This window comes from Colobus angolensis, unplaced genomic scaffold (genome assembly GCF_000951035.1).
Source record: "Colobus angolensis palliatus isolate OR3802 unplaced genomic scaffold, Cang.pa_1.0 Scaffold27, whole genome shotgun sequence".
NCBI lineage: Eukaryota > Metazoa > Chordata > Mammalia > Primates > Cercopithecidae > Colobus > Colobus angolensis.
Genome location: NW_012115932.1, coordinates 14,309,054 through 14,316,944, shown reverse-complemented (window position 1 = coordinate 14,316,944; position 7,891 = coordinate 14,309,054). Strand labels below are relative to the sequence as shown.

General features: G+C 46.6%; 1 long non-coding RNA gene across 1 annotated transcript; it reads right to left on the bottom strand.

Moving 5' to 3' along the window:
* Positions 1 to 2,307: 2,307 nt before the first annotated feature.
* On the bottom strand, positions 2,308 to 6,022 carry LOC105515833. The gene is made up of 3 exons (XR_001002399.1): positions 5,838 to 6,022; positions 4,460 to 4,549; positions 2,308 to 4,263 (listed from the first exon to the last, which is right to left on the bottom strand). It is a non-coding gene; the product is annotated as an uncharacterized LOC105515833 (long non-coding RNA).
* Between the last annotated feature and the right edge of the window lie 1,869 nt (positions 6,023 to 7,891).

The window sequence follows — 7,891 nt, the reverse complement described above, 5'->3', positions numbered from 1 at the left end:
AGAAATAGGAAAATGCCAAAGAAACATCAGTCTCCCACCCATGGCTGATTCCCCATTCCTCCTGCCTTCCAGCATTAGGGAACCACCCCTGTGGTCTGTCCTCTAAGGAGAGTGCTGAGTTGGCTCTGAGGCAGCACCTAACCCTGCAGAGAACACAAAGCCTGGAAAAAGGGAAGGAGTGCAGACTCTGAGCTCCTCCCTGTGTCCTCACTTCTCTACCTCCCTTCCTTTCCACTGGAAAAAAAGAAAATTGCCAAGTAATTGCTCCTCAACAACCCCCGCTGGTCCTCAGTCATTTCTTTCTTGCTGAGATTATAATTAGGGATCAGTAAATTTAAATGGGAAATCCGTGAGCAGCACAGAGCCTTCATTTGTCAACTGCTGTTTCTTACACCCTGCAAATGGTGCTCATATTCAGCTGTGGGCAGCAGTGACGAGGTGAGGTCGTCAAGTCAGGAGGGGTTGTTAAGTCAGAGAGCACAGCCCCTTGACTCTTGGCAAGGGTACAGGAGCACCAGCAACACAGGTAAGTGTGCCAGAGCCTGGGCCGGGTACTTTCTAAACCTGATTTTACCACATCTACACTTGGAGGTAAGCGTTAATTTTATTCCCATTTTATAAAAAAGGATACTAAGGCCCAGAATGACAGTGACTTGCCCCAGGCCACACAGTGGGGACTTGAAGCCCCATGTGACTGAGCTCTAAGCCTCTATCTTTTATCCTAAAATCTGACTGTTTTCCCAATGGAGTGGAGGTCTAGGTCCCAGACCTGAATAAATTCCAGGTTTTTGTCTCTTTTCCTTCCCCACTAACATCTGGATGCAGCCACACCTGGCTTGGGCCTGTCTTCTCCCTCATGTGCCCGGGATGCGCAGGTCAAGGCAAGTCTGGTAGGGGAGGGAGAGAGAAAGAGAATACTGCCCTTCCCCTTTGCTGTGGCTTCTCCCTGGACTAATAAGATTGCCCTCTTACACTGGGTCCTCACAACATTCAGGCAGGTAGGAACCACAACATCCCCTGTATTTTAGAGAGGAGGAAACAGAGGCCTCAGAGAGATGAAGTGACTTCACCCAAGGTTCCTTGGCAAACTATTGGCTGAGAGAGTCAGGACTCGGGTGCGGGAACTCTTGACACCCTTACTCCCACCTGTACGGCTGGGCTCCCTCTGCAGGGAACGGGTCTATGGAAATGGAAAACCAAAACATCAACAGGTGGGAGAAGGAGATGAAGCAAAAGTGTTTTGGGCACCTATGTGACTGCTAAAGCAAAAAGGCTTTGGAGTCCCTCTGGCAGTATTAAGTTTTGTCGTGGCTTTTCTAAGCATCATTTAAAGAGGGAGGCTGTTTGTGGTACTCACCTGGTGGGGAAGATGTGAGGACCCATCAGGATCATAAATGTAAAATGAGGACCCAGTGCACTGTTCAATACATGTGAGTTATGAGCAGTTGCCATTGATAGTTGTGTTACTTGATAGCATACTGATATCATGAGAGAGTCTTATAATAACATTGTGAGATATTGGTATGTGCATGTTCCAGATGGGAAAACCGAGGCTCAGAGAGAAGAAACCTGGTTCAGACACACATCTTGTAAATGGTAGATCCAGGTTTCAAGGGTTCTGAGTGGCACCCAGACAGATCAATCCATAACCTGGGTCTCTAGGACAAGCTTCAGTGCCTTGACCACTGCACCTCTCAACTATCCTGCACCCCAGAAAAGTGCACAAGCTACAAGAAATCCTTCCGGTCAAGGACAAAGGCCCAGTGAAGTGACTCTCATTTTTCTGGAACCTTCTTCTGTCATCAGTCACTTGCTGCTGGGGTTCTTTTAGTGAGTAGTAAATAAAGAAAAATTCCTAAAAATAAAGCGTAATAAAAAAACCTTCTATTTTATTTTATTATTTTATTTTTTATTTTTATTTTTGGAGACAGAGTCTCACTGTCACCCAGGTTGGAGTGCAATGGCACAGTCTCAGCTCACTGCAACCTCCGCCTCCTGCGTTCAAACGATTCTCCTGCTTCAGCCTCTAGAGTAGCTGGGATTACAGGCGCGCGCCACCATGACTAGCTAAGTTTTGTATTTTTAGTAGAGACAGGGTTTAATCATGTTGGCCAGGCTGGTGTTGAACTCCTGACCACAGAGGATCTGTCAGCCTCAGCCTCCCAGAGTACTGGGATTACAGGCGTGAGTCACTGTATCCAGCCTAATGAAGAAATCTTAAACCGCTGCCCATCTCTTCAAATCTAATTTGTAACTTTTAAAGAAAGTTCATGAGCTGTCTGATTTCTTTCTTTTTCCTTTTTCTGTCAATATTTACTGTCTCTCCAGTTTCTCTTTGTCTAACTCTCTCTCTTTGTCTCTCTCTGTCTCTCTGTCTTGCTCTTCTTCCCTCTTTCTCTTTGTCTTCTGTTTCTGTTTTCTGGTTTAGGAATATCTTAGTAAATTAACACCTAGAATCTGGAGGAGCTATAGACCTCTCCTTCCTGCCTCCCCTCCCGAAACTTTCCACTCTGAGCTTAGTGGCCACCTGAACCCAACCCCGGCTTAGCACCTCAGTGAGTGCAGCACCGTTATGTATCACTGTAATTTTCTCTGGCCTCAGAAACTCACAGCTAAGCCTCTCATGGTCCTAAATGTAAGTGAACATTGTCCCTAGCTGGGAAGGCTAGAATCATAAATTGACTGTGTTTCTGCAAAGCAAAACTTTTTAATCAGAAAATGTACACGCTTTATCTTCTCGGCTGGAGGCATACAGAGATTAAAAAAAGAAAAAAAAAGAGGCATAGAGAGACAAAAAAAGAAAAAAGAAAACAAAAATGAGGGGAGAGAGAGAATAAGCAGAAGGCAGGAGAGACAGAGGGTGATTGAAGGAAAAGAGAGGCTGCAGAGAGGCCCACAAGAGCCATACCCATCTCTCTTATGTCATAGGTAAAAATTTTAACTTTAGGTTTTTCATTTCACAGACAGATAAACTGAGGATGCCAGGAGCTCAGTGGCAATATGAGGAGAAGGCAGGGTGTTATCTAAAATTAAGAACAGTGCAGCCTGGGCAGGGAGAGAGGGAGCTTTGGAGCTCCCTAAGCTCTAGGAACTGAAAAACCACAGTCTGCCTCATCTTTCTCCCTGCCCGTGAAACTGAACTAGCCTCCAAAGCCAAACGGGTTGTTCTGCTGACTTAGTTTTGTGTGGCAAATGCATATGAAGCTTCTGTAGCTTTCCAGAAAAAGAGTGCATTTCCTAAGGAGTAAGCACCATAGCTTGATTCATGTTATCAGTTTTGGGGTCCATCTACCCCATAAACCACACATGATTCCACTTTGCTGAAAGACGAAAGATGGTGCAGTGATGTGGTAATCTTAGCAGGAAACAGCCAGATAGGATCTAAATGGTGCAAGGGTGTTGATTTGAGGTTCAGGAGAAGCCTGGTGCCATTTTCTCAACCTCACCATATAAAGCATGGTTGAGGGTCAAGCATAAAAGCTGCTTCTGCCCAGTGCACATTCCCAGGGATCTCCTGGTACAGTCGACAGTACTGATGATCAAAGCGGTAACAGCAGGGTCTTTGCACTACCTAGGCCAGCTGAGGGTTCATAAGCTAAGCAGGCGTTCAGCTTTCCTATCCCTAGAGAAATGCTGCATTTTCACTAAGAGCATTTCCTCTTGCAGAGAGGAGAGCTCTGCCCCCTGCCGGGATAATCACAATAAAGTCTCAGTTGATAAAAGGGCCAAGGAGCAGTGTCTCAGGTGCCTGGGGTTTGCAGGTTATGGAGCTCACTTGTGAGCTCCAATCCTTGTGAGTGGAAGCATCTTTCTGAGACGCAGCACCCTCTGCTTTCCACTGTATATTCGTGGTGCTGGGCTTGGGGAAGCCAGGGACCAAGACTATGGATTGAGTGCTTCCCACACCCATCACCCCAGGACACACGCTGGAAGATGTTCTCTTTTCTAATAAACCGTCTACTAAGAATATCCATTTGTCATGTTCTCTTTTCTCCTAAAAGTCAGGCGTGGGTGTCTGCCTAATGTCTGGGTCCAGTACAGTGTCTTCTGTGTACTGAATGACAGTCGGAGTTTCTCTTCTTCCTGTGGTTTTGTGGGCAGTGCTGTTTTGTGCCGGCCTGCTGTCTGGGGTTGATGAGCGCTCACCCACCCATCCTGAGACTCAGCGATGGACAGATGCCCCCTGCTTCCTGAGATAGGTGCTGGGACGTTGAACAGACCCCTCTGGTCATGAAAATGGCCCTGTGGCAGCCTCTCAGTGACCTGTGTAAACCAAATATAAAATTCTAAGTCCCCCCAGCCATCTGAACGGACCCCTCCTCTCCGGCAAGGGCATTCCAAAGTTAACCTGAAAAACTAGTGCAAACCATGGTGGGAAGGGAGGGTCAAACTGCCTCATTATTTCCTGCTCCCTTTTGGAACTCAGGCACAACTGACCAGCATTAACATTAAAACAGACCTTAGGATTGACAAAGCCAACTCTTTGTAGCAACAAGACACCCAATTCCAGCCTGGCTGTAGTATAGCATCACATGACAGAGAGCAGGCCCTGAAAAAAAAATCAAAGCATTTTGCCTCAAATTGTGTTTATTTGCTGTATCTCAAAATAGTCTTGCAAAGCTGTCTCTTGTGGGGAAAATCTATCTTTCAAAGATAATCCCCTTTCTTTTCCTGATCCAGTATAGAATTAAGAAACATTTACAACCTATCTTCTCTGAAGCCTGCTACCTGGGGCTTCCTCTGCATAATGGGGAACCCTGGTCTCCATAACCCCTTATCTTAACCCAGACATTCCCTTTTATTGATTCTAGGTCTTTAGATGATAATATAACTTTTTCAACCAATTGCCAATCAGAAAATCTTTGAACGTGTCTATGACTTGAAGCCCCTGCTTTGAGTTGTCTTGCTTTTCCAATCCAAACCAATGTACATTTTCTATGTATTGATTTATTTCTTATATCTCCCAAATATATATAAAACCAAACTGTAGCCTGACCACCTTGGGCAAGATCTCCCGAGGGTTGTGTCACAGGCTATTGGTCACTCGTATTTGGCTCAGAATGAATCTCCAAGTATTTTACAGAGTTTGGCTGTTTTTGTTGACACCTGGGACAGGAACTCCTGGCAGAGCATATGCCGGGAGGCAGCACACACAACTGTGGCTGTGCCTGCTTTCAAAACCCCATGGCTCATCCTCGGTCCCCTCCTCTCTGTCTCTCTGTGACTTGAAGAACAAGGATGAAAGGCAGCCTGCAGGTGGACCACAAGAGCGGGAAGCATCATTCCCACCTGAGAAAAGAAAGGAAAGAGAACAGAAAACGCCTGATCAGAGCCTTCCTGAGGACTCATCTCCCCTATCCCCAGGGAGGTGAGAACCCCCCCAAGGATTTGGTGGGTCCCCTCCCCAATAGGCCCCTCCACCTCCCACAACACTATACTCTTTGGTGAAAGAGCCCTGCCCACTTCTCTGCTTAGTCTGAGCTGCTAGGAGGGAAAAGGAGAGCACTGTATGAGCCACAGATCTCGTTACCTCCCCTCATAGCCCAAGGTAAGGGGAGATGGCAGAGGGGAGTAGCAGGCAGGGCTGGGGATGTGCCATGGGGTTCCCCTGGCTTCTCTCCCCAGAGGCTGAACCTCCTGGGGAACATTTGAAAGCCTCAGAGACCAGCTATGGTGCCAAATATTAATGGCCTCGGTTTCCCTTCCTATTCCCCACCTTTGCACAAGTGTGAGCACTCACCCTCCGCCAACTATGTGACCTTGGGAAGAACCCTCTGAAAGACCTCACACCGTTCATGTCATTCTCCCTTCCCCACCTCCCCACACCATCCACACACCACATGCATCAAGCCCCACAGACTTCAGTCCTCAGCATCCTCGCCCCTCGAGAGGGCTGAGAAAAGGAACCATGCTCTTTGCGAGCCACCATACAGATGTGGGAATTCCCCTGAAGGTCAGAACCACAGGTCCTTCTCAGCAACTCCTTCTTGCCCCAAGAGTGGGAGGTCTCATTGTCCCAAACAAAACGGAATTGCCTATGACTCATACCCAGCCCTGCCTATTGAGAAATCTACTTCCGGGGTTGGGGGTTGGGGGTGTGGGGTGGTGCGGAACTGGAGCCAGGGAGGGGTGTGTTTGTGTGTGTGTGTGTGTGTGTGTGTGTGTGTTCCTCAGCTTCCTGGCTACTGAATCTTCTCAAGACCAGAGCTCCCTGGTTTTTCAGAAAACCAACTCCCAAATTATCCAGATCATCTATCCTCCGTACTAGGTAGTCTAGCGTGGCCCAAAGCCTGTTTGGACTTTTTTTATAGGAGAAGAAAAAAAGAACTAAGTGAAAACAGAAAAACAATTCAGCCACGTGAAGCTGAATTATTATAGCTGCCCCATGTGGGTCGGGAAAGAGAAGGGTGCTTCCTAAAACATGTTAGACGAGGCACTCTGCGGCTTAGTCCCGTCCTCCACTCCCCGAAGTCTGCAGCTCTCTCATCATCTTTGCTGCTAACGTTTTGAGAGGGGCCCAGTGTGCCTTCTGCAAAGCCTGTGCCACTTGCTTCGAAATGCGGCTGTCTCTGGAGGGTTCTCACGAGTGCCACGCTAGATCCCGAGGGCACAGAACTGAAGCTGTTTCGGTTTTTGGTTTGCATGTTGTTGTTGTTACTGTCACAAAAGGGAAATATCAACTTGGATATTAACAAAATGGAGAACTGAGACCCACTCTGTGATTTTTGCCATTTTCTCCTTTTGGTAGAACAAGAGGAAAGAATAAAGGCGCTTTCTAATGGTATAACCTAACTTTTAAGGCAATAGCATCATTATTTGTTTAAAGCACGAAAAGAAGAGGAAATAATGTTTGTCAAAACCTATTACGTGTCAGACATTTTACTGAACTGCCTTAGTCAATCTTTCTCCCCTAAGCCCAATAACACAGGTACTTGTGTCCCCATTTCATGATGGGGAAATGGGGGCTGAGAAAGGTGCAGTGATGTGGTTAAGGTCATATGTGTAGAGATGAATGCTAGAGAAAGGATTCAAAATTAGGTCTGACTGTTGCTGAGTTTCCTGTATTTTCCAAGTTCTTACACTTTCCCCAACTTCCCTGCCTTCATCTCTGTCCTCTCCTCTGCTTCCTCTGTTCTTTTCTGTCCCTCAAACACACAAAGCTCATTCCCACATCAGGACTTTCTGTCTCTCTTTGTTTGGCTGCTTCCTTTGTTATCATTTGGGACTCATCACAGAGGCCACCTTCTTGTAAGGTGACCTGACCATTCCTTCTAAAGTAGTGCCCTCTGGGATATTGCTTTGTTAATTTACTCTACAATACTTCTCACTCACGTACTTTGTTTATTTGTTTATTTCCATAGTCTATGAACCCCTCCCCACCCCTTACTGGCCCCGCAACAGACACTAGAACATAGGGCTAGTGAGAACAGAGGCCTCATCTTTCTTGTTCTTCTCTATATCCAAAGAGTCTGGAGAAATGGCTGGGACATTGAGGACATTCAGAAATATTTGTTGGATGGATAGGTGGGTGGGCAGATGGATGGATAAACAGGCTGGGTAGACGGATAAGTGAGTGGATAGATGGACAGGTGGATGGGTAGATGGATGAGTAGATGGATGGATGGACAGATGGGTAGGTAAATTAATAAATTGGTGGATGGATGGATAGGTGGGTGGGTAGATGGATGAGTAGATGGTTGAATGGACAGTGGGTAGGTAGATGGATGAATGAGTAGATGGATGGATGGATGGGTGAGCAGGTAGATGGATTAGTGAGTAGATAGATGAGTGGTCGGGGGGTAGATGGATGGATGGATGGATGTAGATGAATGAGTTGGTGAATGTACACATGTACTAGTGAATGGTGTTTACTATATACCAGGTTCCAGTG